This window comes from Saccopteryx leptura, chromosome 11, assembly GCF_036850995.1.
Source record: "Saccopteryx leptura isolate mSacLep1 chromosome 11, mSacLep1_pri_phased_curated, whole genome shotgun sequence".
Classification (NCBI taxonomy): Eukaryota; Metazoa; Chordata; class Mammalia; order Chiroptera; family Emballonuridae; genus Saccopteryx; species Saccopteryx leptura.
The window spans coordinates 64693849-64715599 of NC_089513.1; positions in this window are offsets into that span (position 1 = coordinate 64693849).

Sequence of the window (21751 nt, forward strand, 5' to 3'; positions counted from 1 at the left end):
TCCTCGGCTACTGCACCTGGCCATGCAGGAGCCGCGGATGAAACGTCCTTTTCGGCATGCGGCCCCATACTTATCTGGTATGTGGCTGCATGTGGCTGCGTGTCATCAAAAATGGCTACGCATGTCAATGCTGACACATGTCATAGGTTCGCCATCACGGATTTACTTCAACAGGAGGAGGAAGCACATGCGCAAGTCCTCCTATACTATATAAAACTGGCCTTAAAAAGTAAAATACACAACTTCTATAGCACCACCCGGCCCAAAGGGCACCCAAACCCTGACAATTGCCTTGTGATTAGTGTGTAGATTTAATTAAAATTAGTAAGGAGTAGAGTTTATTTCTGAATTCTAAATTATATATTTTGTAACAACCAGTCTGGAATCAGAGTTAACATCCTGTCATGAAATAGTTAGGTTACTTTATACCACACCTCATGTGATGTTTCTTTACAATGAAGCTACTGTGTGTGCACTCAGAGTGTGCATAGCTCTGTGATGCATCTGACAAGTTTATGCCAGACAGTCCAGAGAAGGATTTGACTGGACCCCGAGCAGGATTTGAGCTTTTGGATTCACATAGCATCCTTCTCCCAATGCAATAATCATTGACCATTGCCTCTAGACATTCTTAGGGACGGTGCAGCCTGAACTAGAATTTCCACCATATTTTTAGGAATCAGTGACCACAAGGATATGGCTACAGCATTCACCCCAAGAGAGGGGGATCTTCTGGACACACCCAGAAAGAAGTTGTACAGAGATGTGCTGTGCATCTGGTCTCTATGGGTGGGACTCACTTTCATTTACTTAATCAATAATTACCCTAAATGGCTTCCTCATATTTCATATCCCCCTCTGCTCTGACTCGTATGTACTCATATTGCATTTATATCTACCCAGAATGAGTGTGTTTACTTATTACTTACTTCCATCTATTTGTCATTCCACAAAGTGGTAGACTTCCTGACCACAATTTTGTGTCTTTCTTGCTCCTCCATGTGTCACACCCAGAACAGTGCCAGGCACTCACTGCCTGCATGCAGTAAGTAGATGAATAAATGCATTAAATATTTATTAAACAACTATACTGTTCTGCCAACCGTAGTGGAACTTGACACAATCATAGAATTCATAAGGTTCTGATTGAGCTTAGAAAAAAAAAATGCTGTTTGAAAAAAAAAAATCAAAGCTTACTGCAGTCTGTCTCTGACCTGGGACATGAGCATCAGCAAACAGTTCTTTTTTTTTTATTAATAATTTTATTTTTAATGGGGCGACATCAATAAATCAGGATATATATATTCAAAAATAACAACTCCAGGTTATCTTGTCGTTCACCTATGAGCAAACAGTTCTTTAATGTCTCTGAGCCCAAGGTCAGTGTTCTTCCTGCTCTCCTAAAAAGTCATCAGGGGCTCTGGCCGGTTGGCTCAGTGGTAGAGCGTCGGCCTGGCGTGCGGAAGTCCCGGGTCTGATTCCCGGTCAGGGCACACAGGAGAAGCGCCCATCTGCTTCTCCACCCTTCCCCCTCTCCTTCCTCTCTGTCTCTCTCTTCCCCTCCCGCAGCCAAGGCTCCATTGGAGCAAAAATGGCCCGGGCGCTGGGGATGGCTCCATGGCCTCTGCCTCAGGCGCTAGATTGGCTCTGGTCGCAACAGAGCGACGCCTCAAATGGGCAGAGCATCGCCCCCTGGTAGGCGTGCCGGGTGGATCCCGCTGGGCGCATGCTGGAGTCTGACTGCCTCCCCGTTTCCAACTTCAGAAAATACAAAAAAAAAAAAATGTCATCAGGGTTTCCAGTGCACCTGATATTCTTCCCCGTGTTGTCTGTTACTATCCACCTTGTTCTTTCTCCTGCCTCGGACTTGAAGATCATGCACAAATCTGAGCACAAAACTCAAAATCCATCTATTTTGTTTTACAAATAGATTATCAGCTCTACAACTCAGATGTGATTTTTCCAGCTGGATCCAGGAGAAGAGATTAGAAGGGAAGGAGGAAGATTTCTCAGAGTCCAGAGTCCAGATGGGCCCAGGTTCATGTGAGACAGAGTGGGGAAAATGCCTGATCAGTGAAAGAACAGGACCAGGTAATGTCAACAGCAGACTTCCTTGAAGGAATGATTTTTCCACCATCTTGTAAGATCGTTGTGGAAATATCCCTCCGACAGTGTCGCAATTCTTTAGACATATAAATTGGTATTCATCTAATCTACACATTCTTTGACCTCAGAGAAAAAGATCTGTTATTACTGGAGTGAAACACACACATTTTACTTATGTTTCAGTCCCTCCTTTCTGTTGATTTTCTGTCTTAATCTATCCAACATCCCATCATCATTTACCCTTAAAATTTTATCTCATGGTTAATGGTTTAGAATGTGTTTCTAATTGGTGGTATGGTCTTCCATTATGCTTCTTTTTTCTGTTAAAGGTCGATATTTGAAACAAAATGACAGGTGCCTTACAAGGATTTGCAACAATTTTCTTCCCCTAGCTGTTTCCCTTATTATTTTTTTCTGGAATCAAAGGTGAACTTAAAAACACAAAATAATATCCACACAGGATATGTTCAGAAAGAATCCTTTTCTCTGCCTGTCAGTGGTAAATTTTATGGGAATCGACTCTGGTCATCCACATTAGAGATCTGGTTATGGGATAAATTAGAAATTCAGAACAATCAGCTGAATAAAAATAGAGTTGAATATAAGCACAGTCTCATCAGAAAAACTTAAATAGTGAATTTGGGGATAAAGTTGGCCTGAAGTCAAAGTGTAACATGAGTTTCTATGAAATGGTATTTTGTGTAACCATAGCTCACATATGTAGTATCTAATACATAAAGAAGACCTAATGCTTAAAAGAAAACTGTGCAGGTAGGAGGCTACAGATAGAAATGCAGGGAAGTAACATTTCATGTGAATGCAACTGACAGGGGTAGACTTTAAGTAGAGATTCACCAAAGGAACAATCTAGAATATATATGCAGAGAAATGAATGAATGAATGAATGAATGAATGAGTATACGTGAGCATTCCTTTAATAGCCTCTCCTTTCCTTGCCAGGAACAGAAATTTCACATTGAAGAGCAGCCCACTGGATATAATGAATATGAGAAGATTTCACACACATTCAACTTTGACTGGACATGTATTGACTCACACAAAAGAGAAGCCCTATATTTGCAATCAGTATTGAAGAGCTTGCTGTCATTATCCATCATTTAATCAACTTAAAATAATTCATACTGGAGAGAAACCGCATGAATATCATGTATGTGGGAAGGCATTCAATCAAAGCTATGACTTTAGATAGCATGAGAGATTTTGCAATGGAAAGAATCCCTGTAAATGTTTATGCACATCAGAGACCTCATACAAAGGAGAAACCTGGTATATAGTACAGCCTTTAACCAGAGCTCCCACCTATATTAAACACCAGAGAATGCAGAGTCAGAAACCTGTGTCAATGAGGTGGAATGTTCAGCCAAAAATTATCCCCTTTAAGCACCCAGAGAACTCAGGGGAAGGGAAAACTTAGCCCTGTAATTGCAACAGAACCTTCAGCTGGAGCTCCAGCCTTCACATGCACAGGAATTCAGAGTGGGCATCGTCTTTGAAACAGTAAAGAAGGCAGGACAAAGTTTGGGAGGACCCTCTTGGGGTACATCAGATAATTTACACTGTAAAAAAAAGTCCAATAAAATAAATGTTGAAATACTATTATCCATGAGCAACAATTGTAGGACACAAGAGAATTCACACTGAACAAAAATACTCTAGGTGGAATGAATGAAGGAAATTCTTTAGTAATCTCTCGTTCCTTAGTGAACATGAAAGTCCTCACTGAAAGAGTTGCCAATTCTAAAGTCAAAGTTGAAAATCCTTTACCTGGCATTCACATCAGACTATGCATACTGGGAAAATACTTTATAAAGAACATTTAGCATGCAATTGAGACAAGAATTCGGACTTTTGCCAAATGTCTTATTATAATATGTAACATAAAGGCATAGAATGGTGAAGTGTTTTGAGAAATGGTGAATGTAGTATTTGGTAACAAGCAACAAGAAATGAAGTAAACTCCTTTCAATAGATAAGTATTTGCAAATATGTAGGCACTACAGACTGTGTGTTTTTCAAAGCCATGAAACATTATGTTGAGTAATAGGGATCAGTTTTTCTTTAATACTCTGTCACGGTTGATCAGTTAGTCACTCTCAATCTTTATGAAATTGTAAATGTTATTACAAATACTAGGCTATCAGAGGATAACTCTGAATGTTAACCGAGAAATGGAGACTACAGAATGCTGTGTAATAACTGTTATGTTAGTGTTCCACTATATATGCATGAAACCAGGATGAATGGCAACAAGAATAAATAAACACATGCTTTGTGATTAAAGTCTGATGTTTTATTAATTCTATTACTTGCAAATTTTCATTTAATGCTTTATCCCATAATTTATAAGAGAATGAAAAATTAATTTAATCTTTAACAAGGGAGCTAGACCTAGAGAACTATGGGTACCTGGGCAGAAAAATCCCTGGAATCCAGAGTCAGGTGTTGGTTCATTCCCAGTGGCCAAGGGCTGCTTTTTAACCAAGAATAAACAAACCGCTCAGAGACTAAGATGGCAGAAGGTCACTGTAGACATTGGGAGAGTCCCATTTTTAGACTGTGGTAGAACAGCAAGGGCTACATACACTTAATTCATGTCAACACAAAGCACTGCCCCTTTAAGATCTATTTTATAAGTGAATTCTTCAAAGATCCACCCTATGTTCTAGCTGAATGGTCCTAAAAGAACTGGGAGAAATATCATCATAGAGAGAATGTTTAGTTTGTTAGTTAGACTTACTTGCAAGGCTAGTCAGGGGGCAGGTAGGAGCTGAAATGTGAGTTCTGGCCTTTCTTCCGGTCAATTGCTTTTCCCTTGTTGGCTAAAGCATTCATTATAAACCTGAAGTTCATTGATGTTGAATAGGTTAAAGTATGGTTTTCAAGAGGTCTATACAATACATGATTCTGACTGTGTATAAGGCACATGATGTTCACACACACACACACACACACACACACACACACACACGAGAGTCTATAGCGTCCATCTGCTCCTTTAGGGAAAATGTGACTCATAGGAGTCAATGGCATACATGTACTATGCAGAAGAATCATCTAAATTACTTTATTAATTTTCTGTAGAAATGACAGCCAGGCAAGTTTTGGACTAAGATAGAGCAATTCTGGAGAGATGCATGAAATAAGAAATTTTCCAGGAAAAATTATGTCAAGTAGAAGGTGCAAAAGTCTTAAGACAGAAAGGACTCAGTTCCAGGAATTGACTGTAGGCCATTATAACACAAGCACAGTGAATTCAGCAAACTGGTCACCATGCTCTGCAGAGGTCAAGAAGAGCATAATGGTGGCAGGTATGAAATGTGGACAAGTTTAAGATATACTTCCTGTCAGCCTGAGGTTGCTATGAGGGGAAACAGATTGTCAAAAGTAACTTCTAGAACACAGTGAGAGGCTGGTCATAAGAGCCACTATCTGATATGTAGAGACCCCAGGAGTACAAGACATGGAATCATTCAAAGATTCCCTGTGGACGTTTGATTTGGAAGCTTTGAGTCTTTGGTGTGGCGAGGTCAGGAAACAGTTGAGTAGACAAACTCCTGTGTGTAGAACAATCTCAGGCCCGTTACTAGTAGAGAGACTCATTGTACATTAAATTGGATCCCCTTGCCTTACAATCCCAAACCTCTATCATGGTGGATATTTTATCATAGGCATCTGCAATCTCCTCTTATATTTGTTTACAGAAAATGTTACTGAATTGTTTTAGAAACCCTTGGCTCTAAAAAATTTGGTCAGATAGAGCAAATTCCATTTGTAAGATCTTCTGAATAACTAGATATGGCTCAGTCAAAACTGAAGGCTCAAAAAGCTATGCCTCCTCCTTATTGTCATTATCAGTGCCCATCTGCTCAGGCCAGAATCTGCAGGGATTGGGGGAGAATGAGCCCAGGTGAGGGGCCCAAACAGGCATTTCATCTGCTCTACCTTCCCACAGCTCTAGATCATATGGGTGTCATTCCAGGCAAGGGCAGCCCCTGGCCTGAGAACCCAACATCTTTACAACCCATCTTGAAGGCATTGTTTCCTCTGCCAGAAAAATCCAGTCTTTCAAGGCATGTTGCATCAATGCCTAAATGCCTAAGGTTATTTCAATGACTGGCTGATAAACGGCAAAAGTTCAAAATGACTCAGAATTCTGGTAACATAAGTAACTTCTAGTCAGATATTTTTTGTGTGTTTTGGGAAAAGATTTGCAGATTTTTCTAAATGAGTACTAGTTTATTTTCACCAAAAGAATAAATTGTATTTTATCATTAAATATTTGTCTACAATTTAATATCCAAGTATTTATTATATAAGGTCTACCGGAAAGTTCTGTCCGTTTCTATCACAAGTTTTGACACGTAAGCACGTTTATTTGGCACATGTGTGCCTATTTTTATCACTTAATGTATACATACTGACGTAGCAAATTAACTAAAACAAAGTTGATTCATGTTAGTCTTATGTGTGAAGCGATAGTGTACCCATGGCTACTGATAAAGTTCATTTACGCCACTGTATTGTATATGAATTTCAACAAGGAAGAAATGCTACAGAAGCATGGAGAAATTTATTGAAAGTGTTTGGTGAAGGTACAGTTTCTGATAGGACATGCAGAAGATGGTTCAAAAAATTCGAAACAGGTGATTTCGACCTTTCTGATATGCTATGTTCTGGGCGACCATCTTTGATTGATAATGTTGTTAAGACCATGTTGGAGCAAGATCCTTTTCTGACAACATCGGAGATCGCAGAAAGGCTTAAGTCAGCTCAGCAAACCATTTTGGACCATATTCGGAAGATAGAATTGGTGTGGAAATATATTATTTAATAAAGTTTATTGACAGTAAGAAAAATTTGTATTTTGTTTTATTCCAAAAACAGACAGAACTTTCCGGTAGACCTTATATTTATAAATAGACTAGTGTTCTTCAAACTCAGTTGGCGTTATAAATTTACAGCAAATTTACAGCAAATAGTATCTCACTAATAATAGTAACTGCACTTAAATTGTGACACGGGTGGTGACACAGGCTCTTGGGTTTTCTGGCTAAAAAAAATATCACATCAAAAAAAAGTTGCCTGCAGCCCTGACCGGTTGGCTCAGTGGATAGAGCATTGAACAGCAAGCAGACCCCCAGGTTCAATTCCCAGTCACAGCACACAGGAGAGGCAACCATCTGCTTCTACCTCTCCCACTCGTTTTTCTCTCTCTCTCTCTCTCTTTCTTTCTCTCTTTCCCTCCCCCTTTTGCGGCCATGGCTCATTAATTCCAGCACTTTCCAAGCCCCTGTCTCAGGTGCTAAAAATAGCTCAGTTAGAGGGGACCCCCAGACCGGGTTGCCAGGTGTATCCCCATAGGACACATGTGGCAGGTAGTCTGTCTCTGTATCTCCTCACTTTCACTTAAAAATAAAAAAAGTTGCCTGTAATCAGTTCATGAAAACATGACTGCTCCTTAATTAGACGGACTGGAACACATAAATTCACTTTCTTTTTATTTTATTTTATTTTATTTATTTATTTATTTTGTATTTTTCTGAAGCTGGAAACGGGAAGAGACAGTCAGACAGACTCCCGCATGCGCCCGACCGGGATCCACCCGGCACGCCCACCAGGGGCAACGCTCTGCCCACCAGGGGGCATCGCTCTGCCACGACCAAAGCCACTCTAGTGCCTGGGGCAGAGGCCAAGGAGCCATCCCCAGCACCCGGGCCATCTTTGCTCCAATGGAGCCTTGGCTGCAGGAGGGAAAGAGAGAGACAGAGAGGAAGGAGGGGGGGGTGGAGAAGAAAATGGGCGCTTCTCCTGTGTGCCCTGGCCTGGAATCGAACCCAGGACTTCTGCACATCAGGCCGACGCTCTACCGCTGAGCCAACCGGCCAGGGCTCTTTTTAAATAATGTAAAACTTAGAAACAAACCTAACTCTCTCTTAGATCTTCTATGGAGTACTGCAAGGTGGTCCCTTTAAAAAGCCATTATTTTCTCATGACTATAAACTTCTCCCCTGTTGGAGTGGATGCTTCTTCAACATAACATGGTGTACCTATCTGTAGAAAAGTTGTCTGCAGGATTTACTTATGACTTTCCAACTTGGAAGTTGAATGTTTCAAGCTTAGTTCATTAAATCATCCACCTTCATTTGACTCAATCCAGATTTTCAGGTCAAATTTCCCAATTCAGGTTAAGTTAGGATGCTGTTAACTCTCCTTGGGAAATGACATCAGGTAACAAGTTTCAAAGGATAGGACCTGAGGAATATCAACAATATGAATAAGATGAGTGAATACAATCAGGAGGAAATTATACTGGTTCAATTTCTTTAAATGTCTCTATTATTATATAATATCTTTATCAGAGATGTTTATATGTATTATAGATTTCTCAGTTGAACTGGCTCTGAACTCCTAACTTAAATAAAATGTAATAGATTATATTCTTAATAGAATTTTAATATGGTTTGATTCTTTTTTAAAAGAATATTTTTAATTTATTAGGATGATATGGTTCACCAAACCATACAGGTTTCAAGTGTACAACTCAGTACAACACCATCTACACACCACATCGTTATTTGAGTCTTAAATAGAATTCTATTAGATTCCCTAGACAAATCTCACTAGCACATCTTGAAAGTAAGCCCTTGATCCTTGCTAAATTTTGCTTGCACACAGATGGCCAAGGTGAAGGAGCCAAACACCAGAAAATGCAAATTCAAAGTCTACAGACAAGATCCAAAGGAGTTTAGATCCTAACTAGCCTACACTTAGGGCGTTTCTCCAGAATGTAAGCATCCCAACAACCATCCCTTGAAAGAATCAAGGACCATTTCAGGCTGCGTTCTGATCTCTCTCCTGACCAGCAAACACTGTCAAAGTCAAAAGAGATATCCCCAAATCAAAGTGCAAGCTAAATAATTTTAGTTTCAGACATACCATTTTGAGGCGCGAATACCTAGTAGTTTTTACAGCTGATGCCAATACAGATGGGTGTTGCATTTCAGTTACACTGAATTGTGATTATTTCTTAGATGAAAACAGGCAGCAGGTGGATTCTTCTCCCCAGTCCGGTAATAACTGCACATTTGGTGTCTCCGCGTTTATTCTAACCAAGATGATTGAGAGTGATAAAAACTAGTTAGTTTCACCTTTACTCAAAAGAGGTTTATTTTAAGTGGCAAAATTCACTAAAAATACTACTCTAGAGCAGAAGTTGGCAAACTTTCTAGAAAGTTCCAAAGACTAAATACTAAATAATTTAGACTTTGCATTAATCTCTGTTCTAGTTACTCAATTTAGTATTGCACCTGGAAGAGCAGCTGCCCCCCCCTCCCCCCCCCCCCCCCCCCCCCCCCCCCCCCCCCCCCCCCCGGCCCGGAGCTGCTCCAGGTCCCAGGCGCGCAGGGGAAGCCGCGGAGTCAGGAGAACGGCGGGCCGCACTGGCGATTCCTCGTCCTTGCTTCCCAGTAGCTGGGCTCAGCCCCAGCGCCGGAGCGAAGAGCACCCGCTTCCACTACTTGGCACTGCAGCGGCCGCGTCCTCCTCTGCTCGCCGCCTCCGCCCCCGCGCAGCCATGGAGCCGAGAAATTTGACCTGAAAATCTGGATTGAATCAAATGAAGGTGGATGATTCAATGAACTAAGCTTGAAACATTCAACCTCCAAGTTGGCAAGTCCTAAGCCGCGGAGGAGTAGAAATGGCCGAGAAGGGTCAGCCCGCAGAGAAAAGGAGCGCGGTTGCGGCGCTATTCCAGCTGCTGCTTCTGCTCCAGGAGTTGTCCTAGAGGCGGTCTCTTCCTCCAATGACGGGCGCCTAGGCCGGGGCTGGCTGATCGTCCGGGCTCGGACCTCAAATGTGGTGACTCTGTCCTCACCGCCACTCAGAGGACCCCGGGGCGGACAGCACCTTTTCCCGGGGCCTCCAAAGGGCACAGGCCAACCTGACACATTTATGGACCCATGTGGGGGCAGGTGAGGGGGAGGGAGGAGCCCAGGCTGACTCAGGATCAGACTTGCACAGTTGGCTCGAGACAGCAGCAGGCGCTGGGGCAGGGAACACCAAGGAACAAAAGGAGGGCAAGAACCAGTGCGGGTCTAACCAGGGGTCCCCAAACTTTTTACACAGGGGGCCAGTTCACTGTCCCTCAGACCGTTGGAGGGCCGGACTATAAAAAAACTATGAACAAATCCCTATGCACACTGCACATCTTATTTTAAAGTAAAAAAACAAAATAGGAATACAATATTTAAAATAAAGAACAAGTAAATTTAAATCAACAAACTGACCAGTATTTCAATGAGAACTAAAAATAAGACAGCCCCGGTCATTTGGGGGTAAATTAATATAAGACAGGGTTTTATAATAGGGGAAACATGGTGTGTAGTAATGTGGGGGCAGACTTTTGTGCAAAGGGAGGTTATAGGGGCCATTATGTTGTACATTTGGGGGAGTATGGGGGCCATTGTACTGTGAAGTAATGGTTATAGCGCTTTGCCTTTCTTCCTACTTCTGCTGTTACTTCACACTGCTTCCGGTGATGTGGGGCGCCACAGCCGCAGACCGGATGTGCGTCATATGCACTTCCGGGGTGGTGAGGCGTGAGTCCTGCGTCTCCAGAAGTAGTAGTATACCTGAGCTACGCAGCGTTTTGGGGTGCCGCCAGATACAGTGCTCCTCTCACTGACCACCAATGAAAGAGATGCCCCTTCCGGAAGTGCGGAGGGGGTGGATAAATAGCCTCAGGGGGCCGCATCCGGCTGGAGGGCGTAGTTTGAGGACCCCTGGTCTAGAGTGTAAGGGAGAAGAAGAGGGAAGGGCCCAGCACTGAGCTTTCAACAACTCTGACACTCAAAGTCCAGGAAGGGAAGGATGAGCCCACAAAGGGATAATGAGCAGCCAGAAGGGCTGGAGGAAATGAGAGACAATTGGTTATTCCTCTGAAGCCAGGCAAGACTTCGGAAGTAAGAGAGGCATACGCCCCACTTTGGGCCCCCAGAGACTGGGATCCTCTCCCTTGCTTCCTGAAAGGTGCGGAAGCGATGGGTGGTCTCTGGCTCCCATCCTACATCTCTCCTCTGGCACACCGGGTAGTACAGAAGGCTTCTCTCCCAGGCTCTCTGTATCCTAACCTTCCTAACCTTCCATCCAAGACAGGGCCCAGGTCTCCTCTACTCTGCAATCCAAATCCCTGAAGTTAATAGTTAAATGACGCAGCATGCAAAATATCTTTTTGAAATTTAGACCAGTAGTCCCCATAAATGTGTTTAGTCCTACTTCGAATATCATGTGCCTCTGCTGGGCATCATCAGCTTCTGGAGTCCGCCTCAGAGCTTTCCTCTTCCACCGCGGGACCCCTGCAGCACCAGGTGGGATGGGAAAGTGTTTTCACCAGGTCCTTGGCATCGCCGCTGCCAGAATGCTGAGGACAGTTGCAGAGAAGGGGGCAGGTTTTCCATATGATTCCTGGACTGGTCTCCGGCCCCAACGTGGAAAACTCCCAGGAGTTACAGAGGCACGGCTTTCTAGAGCCGCCTGCGTGATTTCCCCCAGCTCCCGCGAGGACTTAGAACATTCCTCGGGCTAAAACCAGCGTGGATTATAAAACGGAAACTATAAAAGTACTGGCACAAAAATATGAATGGTTTTTATTCTATAATCTTGAATGGAGAAGGTCCTTCTAAAGCATACAAAGCCCAGAAGCCATACGGGAAATGACTGATATATGTGACCAAATAAAAGTTAACCGAATTCTGTCTGCACATACAACACAGGTGTGGGGAACATTGGTGAAAATCCATGCGTGGTTATATGATTATTTATTTCAGCATTACTTATCATAATAACAAAAAGTGTAAAGGAGGATAATTCATGGCCATTTACTAATTAAGTTCCAGTACAATGCAATACTGTTGTTTTTTAAATGAGATAAATGTTGTGAACCCTGAAATACAAAAAGAAACATACAAGAAGGGATCCTGGAGCAAACTGGGCTCAAATTTAAAACAAACAAACCCAACATAAAACCCCCAAAAGTAAATAAATAAACCCGCCTAGGAGCTATTTCTGTTCAGTGGCCTCTCACACAAACTGCACTTCACTGAGAAGACTCTGTGCTAACTGCCTGCCTGCACTGTTTCTGCCATCTGAGACAGCCTTTATAAAGGAGGTTCCCAGAGTCCTATTTCAACCAATAGGACTGAGGCTTTTCCCATTCTGACCAATCAGAGTGGCTCTATTCTGACCAATCAGGGACCAGAAGCAGGGACTTCTATTTATACAAGCAGCTTCCCTCCGGCTGGGGAGTGCATTTTCCACCAAAGATTGGTGCGTGTTTTCCTGGCTATAGCTGATTCGGAGCGGACAAAACGAACTTGGAGCACAGCTGCCTAGCTGATGAGGGGCCTGGCCCCAGAGGGGTCTCCCATCATGCTGTTTACACAGCTGCACTGTAGCACTAGTGAGGTGTTCAACAGCAATGCTATTTTCACAGCTATGCTGTATTACCTTTGAGCTGCTTGCTCTCAATAAAGTAACCTTCATTGCACCCCAAATTAGGGGTTCCTGTTGATGTTGAGTTGGCGCCAGTGACCATCAGTTGACAATGCTGACGATGAACTGTTCAATGATAAAATAATTTGTAGAACTTCCTTTGGTGTAAAAAAAAAAAGTAGATGTATTTATTTTTAAAACTATGTGGGCTGGAGAAGGAACTAGAACAGCTCCAGTGATTTCAAAAAATAACAAAGTCATCCCTAATATAACACTTATAAAGACATGTGATGTTGTTGGCAAACAAACCCACTGAAAAATGGAACAGGACACCAGAACAGCTGTGCCCAAGCCCAGTAAGAGGAAGATGTATATATAATTTCTTAGAAAACATTATAAGATTTCTTTACAGTGGATTTTTCAAGTCTGGTTTCCACGGTGTATTTTACTTGAACATAGGTTATTGTCACTGCAGCAGGCCAACGTGCTCTGGGTCACTGGTCTGGATGCGGATTATTCCTGGGTAAATTCTCGAGGAGTTACGTGCCTTGACAGTAAGTGTGCCACAGCGCACACTTTCTTCTGCAGAGAGAAGTAGTGCGGACGCCTCAGGAGCACAACCCCTTTGGGAAAGGACACACTGTGTTGCTGTGGGATGAGAAGGGTGTTCTCTTCAGGAATGGGGACTCTGCACTGCATCTGCACTGCGTCCCCACCTTCCTCTTCAGAAAAGCTGTGGCAGGGTGGAAGCAGAAGAAACACGCACAGTTTTTTTTCTGATTTGTTTTTGCTCTGGTGTGAAAGGACCCAAGGGCTTGTGAAGGGGACAGCGGAGTTGGTTGGGTGGGAAGGTATTGAAAACATAAAAGAAGAGGGTCTTGAGCACAGAGAAGCAGGGGAGAAGGTGGTGCTCTACCCTCCCCCATGAAAGTCCTGGAGGAGGAGGAGAGAGGGGGGTGTGGGTCCCCCAGAAAGGAACTGGCCTAGGCTTTCTGGCTGTGCTGATGAGAGCAACTGCTGGACTCTGAACAGCTTCACAGAAGATTCTGCTCATTCCAGTGAGGTGCAGCCGCAGTGCAGAGTCCCGATTCCTGAAGAGAACACCCCTTCTCATCCCACAGCAACACAGTGTGTCCTTTCCCAAAGGGGTTGTGCTCTTGAGGCGTCCGCACTACTTCTCTCTGCAGAAGAAAGTGTGCGCTGTGGCACACTTACTGTCAAGGCACATAACTCCTCAGAATTTACTCAGGAATAATCCGCATCCGGACCAGAGACGCAGAGCACTTTGGCCTGCTGTAGTGACAATAACCTATGTTAAAGTAAAATACACAGTGGAAACCAGACTTGAAAATGCCCTGAGCAAACAACATCATCAAAGCCACAGAGGCAAAATGAAACATAGCTTATTTCATCAACATAAGTGAAATTTAGACTTTCTTTTGAAATGCCTCTGATAAACATAAAAGAATTTAAGTCATCTTCCTAAAAATAGTACAAGGTAATCACTTTTAACCTACCTCCTACTTTCTGAGAAGTCTCATTGGAAAAAGTAATCATTGTCAAGATTAAATAACTTCCTCATTTTGACTTTAGAAGCCAACCTGTAGCATCATGGCCCTGAGCTTCATATTGGTTTTGGGCTTAACAGCTCCCAGTTCTCAAACTGTTTTTTTGTTTTTTGTTTTTTTTTACAGAGACAGAGAGAGGGATAGACAGGGACAGACAGACAGGAACGGAGAGATGAGAAGCATCAATCATTCGTTTTTCATTGCGCATTGCAACACCTTAGTTGTTCATTGATTGCTTTCTCATATGTGCCTTGACCGTGGCCTTCAGCAGACCAAGTAACCCCTTTCTCGAGCCAGCGACCTTGGGTCCAGGCTGGTGAGCTTTTTGCTCAAACCAGATGAGCCTGCGCTCAAGCTGGCAACCTCGGGGTCTTGAACCTGGGTCCTTCCACATCCCAGTTCGACGCTCATTCCACTGTGCCACTGCGTGGTCAGACTCAAACTGTTCTTATATACACAATACATTTTTATTAATTATTATTTTATTGATCTGGTGGTTTTAATTTTGCTGTTTCTGTAGTTTTGACAAAAGGCAACACAGTATTCTGTTAATTTGCAGGCTAGATTCTTAAGGAGGATCTGAGATTCTTCTATAAACATTTACATTTTTAACACCCAAATAAACTCTCTCTTTTTTTTTTTTTTTGCCTCTAGAAGATTCTGAGGTCTGCCTTCCTCGGTAACATGTAGTTTATCAACATTTTATTAGCGAACTCAGGAAGGACGCTGACCTCAGAATCTAGTTTTTATACAAGGATGATGGGAGATGACTCCAAATGGTTGCTGTACCCATGTTCCTCCATAATCATCTTCCAAAGGTTTTTTTGTTTGTTTTTTCCAGAAGAGCCCAGTGCCTGCCACTCACTGTAGATATTTTGCTTTGACCTTTGTTGCCCACTCTAGTTGTTACATTAGTTTTCCAATGGCTGCCATAACAAAGTACTACAAACTGAGTGGCTTAAAATGACAGAAATTAATTTATTTACAGCTCTGGAGGCCAGAAGTTTGAAATCAAGGTGTTGGCAGGGCCAAGCTCCTTCCCAAGGTTCTAAGGGAGAATCTGTTCCGTGCCCCTCTTCTTCTTTCTGGAGGTTGCTGACAATCCCTGGCTTACAGATCTATCATACCAATCTCTGCCTCTGTACTCACACGGTCTTCTTCCTGCGGTTCCGTCTCTGTGTTTGGATTTTCCTGTTCTCTTAAGACACTAGTCATTGGATTAGTGCCCATTCTAATCTCTTATGACTTAACTTGATTACATCTGTAAAGAAAACCAATTTCCAATAAGGTCACATTCAACACATACTAGGGACTTATTTCATAAATAGAAATTTTATATCTTTCTCCATTTTTATTCATGTTTCCTTAGAATATTAGAATACCATCCCTTTAATTTTTTCTTTTTCCTTTTTGATATTTTTTTGAGTACTATCTGTCATTTAAAAAATAATTTTTTCTTCTTCTTTTCCAAGTGAGAGGAAGGGAGATAGAGAGACACTTCTGCATGTGCCCCAACCAGGATTCACCCGGCAACTCCCATCTGGGGCTGATGCTCTGCTCATCTGGGGCCATGCTTGCAACCAAGCTATTTTCAGCAACTGAGATGGAGAGACCCCTCTGCTTTAGAAGGTATTTAAATACACAGTGACTGATTATACACAGAATGTAATGGAAAGTCCATAGTTTAAAACCACACTTACTGGAAAAACATGCAAGAATGGATATAGAATTAATTCTAGAGGTGTAGAGAACTTTCACAGAGAAAAATAACACCTTAAATGAATAACCTATAAAAACACACAAATAACTAAATCACACAAGTTTTCCATTTCTTCCTTGAAATCTTGTGAAGCAATACAACATATGGGGTGGTCAAAGAGTAATAAATAGGACTCAGAAGATCCCTCTTCTATTTGCTAATGATGTACCTTGTGTGAGTTCTCTATAAAGAAGCAAAGTAAATTTTTCCTTGAGACCCTGGCTGGGTTGCTCAGTGGATAGAGCATTGGCCCGGCATCTAGACGTCCCAGGTTCAATCCCCAGTCAAAGCAAACATGAGAAGTGACCATCTGCTCCTCTCCCCCTCCCCCTTCTCTCTCTCTTCCTCTCTCATAGCCAGTGGCTCAGTTGGTTCAAATATCATCCCCAGGTGCTAAGGATGGCTTGGTTGATTTGAACATTGGCCCCAGGCAGGTTGCTGGTGGATCCCGGTCAGGGCACATGCGGGAGTCTGTCTGTCTCCCCTCCTCTCACTTAAAAACAAACAAAAATAACCCCCAAAAACTATTCATTGATTCAAAAATTTATAAAATACCCATTAATCTCCCCATTTTTTTACACAGGTATTTTCAGGATACAAAAATAAACATCAAAGAACCCTGTTTCTCAGAAGTGTACATCCAGTTGAGCAGATATGCCAGTTAACTAAATGAAACACAGAAAAAGATACAAAATTATAAGATAACAAGGGAAATTATGGATGAAGATATAGTGATTTTATTGTAATTAACTATTCTTATTAAACATCAGCTCTGTTAAATCTATAAATAGGATTACTAGAAACTCTTTATAATTCTTCTGATTTATCACTGTGTAAAAGCAGTGTTCCCTCAATACTTTCTTACATTAATGTGTGTTTAGCTCACTAGATGGCATCTTTTCTCTTTCAGAATCAGAAAATTGAAAGCCAATTTTTATTTGCAAAAAATAATACCCTGTTAAATTTAATTTTCTAAATAAAATTAAAAAATAATAAAGGATTACTTTTGAAAATAATGGCAATAAAACAGACTGGTTTTTAGTTTCTTCTTTAACTATAAAGCACCAGAATTTGTGCATTTATGTATATTTTCCTTGTAAGAAATCAGCTTGAAAAAATATACCCTGTAGACCTTAGAAGCTGCAATTATTTTCCAAAACTTTAGAATTTCTAAAAATTTCCTTCAGAGGCTGTTTGAGAATCATACAGAAATGTTTCATTATAGACATATTTATAACACATTTTTTTTTGCTATTATCTTTTACATTTATTTTCAAATAAAGTTTTTTGAACTTTAAGTGGTATATTACAAAATACAAATTTTCAGTGACACAGTCATATAGGTCCCCATGATGAATTACTTTTATTTAAAGGGAAACAGAAAATAAAAAGAACATATCAAATTAGAGAAGGTGGATTGACAACATGAAGTAGTGGGGAAAACATGACATTTCGGAACAAATGAATCTCAGGACAAATTGTGATGTGACTTTGGGTAGTTTTTTAACTGACATGTGCTTTACTTCTCTCATCTGTAAAACAGTGATGCTAATTCTAGCAAATAGCTATGGCTCCTTTTTTATTTAATTGAGTTTATTCAGGTGACATTGGTTCACAAAACTATATAGGTTTCAAGTGTACAACCTAATAAAATATCATCTGCACATGGCCCCAAGCAAAGTCTCTTTCTGTCCCCATCCTCCCCCCCCCCCCTTTGCTCACCTCCACCTACCCCAGCCGCCTTGCCCTCTGGCTATCCCCACACTGTTTTCTGTGTTTATGTGTTATGTATATAAGTTTTTTAGTTAATCTATTCAGTTTCTTTCATCCAGCCTCCCAATCCCCCACTCTGACAGCTGTCAATCTTTTCCATGTATCCATGCCTCTGTTTCTATTTTGTTCACCGGTTTATTTTGTTTATTAGGTGCCACATATATAAGTGAGATTATGTGGGATTTGTTTTTCTCTGACTGACTTATTTCGCTTTAGCTGTGAATTCTTGAAGTGACTAGTGGAGGCCTCCACTGTGAAAGAAGTAAGGATTTGTGACTATTCAAAACAATCAACAAGTTTATTTAAAGATAAAGGACATCACTTTTTTATCTCTTCCTCCAACTACTCTTCTGCTTCCAAGGCCACTGTTAGACTCAACCATAATTCTCTGTTGCCTCATTTATATATATCACACCTGCTCAGCAAAATTCTGAGGTTCATGATGGCAGAATCTATTGCCTGAATTATTTTTTAAAACATTTCATGTGCTTTTATTTTTTTTAACTATTTTTATTTATTTATTCCTTTTAGAGAAGAGAGAGAGAAAGAGAGAGAGAAGGGGAGGAGGAGCAGGAACCATCAACTTCCATACGTGCCTTGACTGGGCAAGCCCAGAATTTTGAACCAGGGATCTCAGCATTCCAGGTCAACATTTGATCCACTGCGCCACCACAGGTCAGGCTGAATTATTTTTGTTTTGAACAATATTCTATAAATATTGCTGCTTCTCATTTCACATTTATTAATAAGAATTAAGTGATTTAGTTTTTGTCTTTTTTTCTTAGGCATGCTATATGTCAATTTTTTCAGCTATTTATCTATCTATCCACCTATCACATCTATCTATCATCTATCTAGCTATCAAAGTTACATGTCACATTTATTGACTAAGTACAAGCTCATGGAAGTCTTAAGTTACAAAATTAGCCATTTGAATTATTTACCTGGATTCTGATTGATTAGACAAAGTAGAAGAATCTCAGATGCAATCTTCAAGTAAATAAAATGTAAAATGTCATGTTATGTATTTAACCAACATTTTAGATGATTTGTGGAAAGCTATATGAAAGTTCTTCTATAATTATAAATTTCCTCTATTATTAACTATATCTGTTTTAAAAATTTATGATTAGCTATATTCCTACAAAAAGAAAAAAAATTAAGACCCAGATGGCTTCACAGGAGGAATCTATAAAACATTAAAAGAAAAAATAAGGCCCTGGCCGTTTGACTCAGTGGTAGAGCATTGACCTGGAATGTGGAAGTTCTGGGTTCGATTCCTGGTCAGGGCACATAGGAGAAACGCCCATCTGCTTCTCCACCCTTCCCCCTCTCCTTCCTCTCTGTCTCTCTCTCTTCCACTCTCTCAGCCAAGGCTCCATTGGAGCAAAGTTGGCCCAGGCACTGAGGACAGCTCCATGGCCTCTGCCTCAGGCGCTAGAATGGCTCCAATTGCAGCGGAGCAACTACCCAGAGGGGCTGAGAATTGCCCCCTGGTGGGCATGCTGGGTGGATCCCGGTCGGGCGCATGCGGGAGTCTGTCTGACTGCCTCCCCACTTCTTATTTCAGATAAATACAAAAACCAAAAAAAGAAGAAATAACACCAATTTTAACAGAAACTTTCATAATATAAAAATAAAGAAACTTTTCCAACACTTTTCATGATGTCAGCCTATATCAAAATCTGTCAAGAATATAAAAAATAAATAAAACTACACACCAATATCTCCCACACACAAAAATTCTAACAAAATTTAGCAAATCATATTTATTGATCCATTTATCTACCTATCATCTATCTATCTAATCTATATTCAACTACACATTTTACATTAATTATCTTGCGGAGTCTTTACACAATTCTATACAATGAGTATTACTGTTAAGCTCCATTTTGTACATGAGGACACTAAGAGCCAAAGAACTTAAGTGGTCAAAATTAACATCACTAGTATAAATTAGAGGCAGGATTTGAATCCAGAGCAACCTAAACACTGATTCTGGGCTCTGAGGCACTGACCACACTGCCACCAAATCAGCTAGAAATAACTTTTATTTTCTAACCATAACTCTACCCTAAACTTTTTTTTTTTTTTTGCTACGGAGACAGAGAGAGAGAGACAAAGGGACAGTTAGGGGCAGACAGACAGGAAGGGAGAGAGATGAGAAGCATCAAGTCTTCGTTGTGCCACCTTAGTTGTTCATTCTAACCTAAACCTTAATTTTAATTCCATGCCTTAACCCAGTGGTGGGATTCAAATAATTTAACAACTGAGTTTCTGCTCTAATGACCATTTTAAGTATAAAAAAACCCAATATTCTGAAAGGTAGTTTGTTATTTTATGCATTTAATACTTAAATAAGAACAATAAAAGAGGTACACAAAACTAGACTGTGTTATAAGAGAGAGCTTTAAAATATTAATGAAAAAATATTAAATAATACCTGACAAATAACAATAGAACTGTTAAGATATTTCTATATTACTTCTTTTTTTTTTTTTTTAATAATTTTATTTTTTTAATGGGGTGACATCAATAAATCAGGATACATATATTCAAAGATAACAAGTCCAGGTTATCTTGTTGTTCAATTATGTTGCATACCCACTACCCAAAGTCAGATTGTCCTCTGTCACCTTCTATCTTGTTTTCTTTGTGCCCCTCCCCACCCCCTATCCCTCTCCCATTCCCCCCTCCCCCCCCGTAACCACCACACTCTTATCAATGTCTCTTAGTTTCACTATTATGTCCCACCTACGTATGGAATAATACAGTTCCTGTTTTTTTCTGATTTACTTATTTCGCTTTGTATCATGTTATCAAGATCCCACCATTTTGCTGTAAATGTTCCGATGTCATCATTTCTTATGGCTGAGTAGTATTCCATAGTGTATATGTGCCACATCTTCTTTATCCAGTCATCTATTGATGGGCTTTTTGGTTGTTTCCATGTCCTGGCCACTGTGAACAATGCTGCAATAAACATGAGGCTGCATGTGTCTTTACGTATCAATGTTTCTGAGTTTTTGGGATATATACCCAGTAGAGGGATTGCTGGGTCATAAGGTAGTTCTATTTTCAGTTTTTTGAGGAACCACCATACTTTCTTCCATAATGGTTGTACTACTTTACATTCCCACCAACAGTGGATGAGGGTTCCTTTTTCTCCACAGCCTCTCCAACATTTGCTATTACCTGACTTGCTAATAACAGCTAATCGAACAGGTGTGAGGTGGTATCTCATTGCCGTTTTGATTTGCATTTCTCTAATAGCTAAAGAAGATGAGCATCTTTTCATATATCTGTTGGCCATTTGTATTTCTTCCTGGGAGAAGTGTCTATTCATCTATATTACTTCTTGACTGGCGTCTTCACTTCCTCCCAAAGTAACAAACGTGACGAAATTAAAATGTAGTATTTCATCAAAGGTATAATGAATTTTATGAAATGAATAAATAAATATCACAAGCATAGTTACATCAAATTTTTTTCACCTATGAACAGAATGAACATTAATTACTAAGTGCATTTAGAATATACTGTTGCGCTGATGAACATTAAAAAAGAGTAAAAAATGTGATTTCCACATAGGGTGGCTTCCCAGATGCCCACCTTAGGGAGAACCCTGATTACAAGTGCCATTTTAACAACCCGTTTGCTGAACTCAACAAAATATTAGGTATTGGTTCTACCTAACTGGTGCGAACTGGCCGAATACCACCACTGGTCCTGTTCCTTGCGTTAACCCTATATGTAACACTAACCCTAACTATAGACCAAGCTCTGCACTAATCATAACACTAAACCTATCTCTAGCAAACCCGAACCCGAACCCTTGTTTCTAATCATAAACCTCGACCTGGCCCTGGCACTTACACTAACACTAAACCTAACCCTAGCCCTAACATTATATCAGACTCTAAACCTAACAATAACCCTAGCCATAGCTTTATCCGTAACCCTAAACCTAATCCTAAACCTAGCCCTAGATTTAGCCCAAGCCCGAAACCTAATCCTAGCCTTAGCAGTAGCC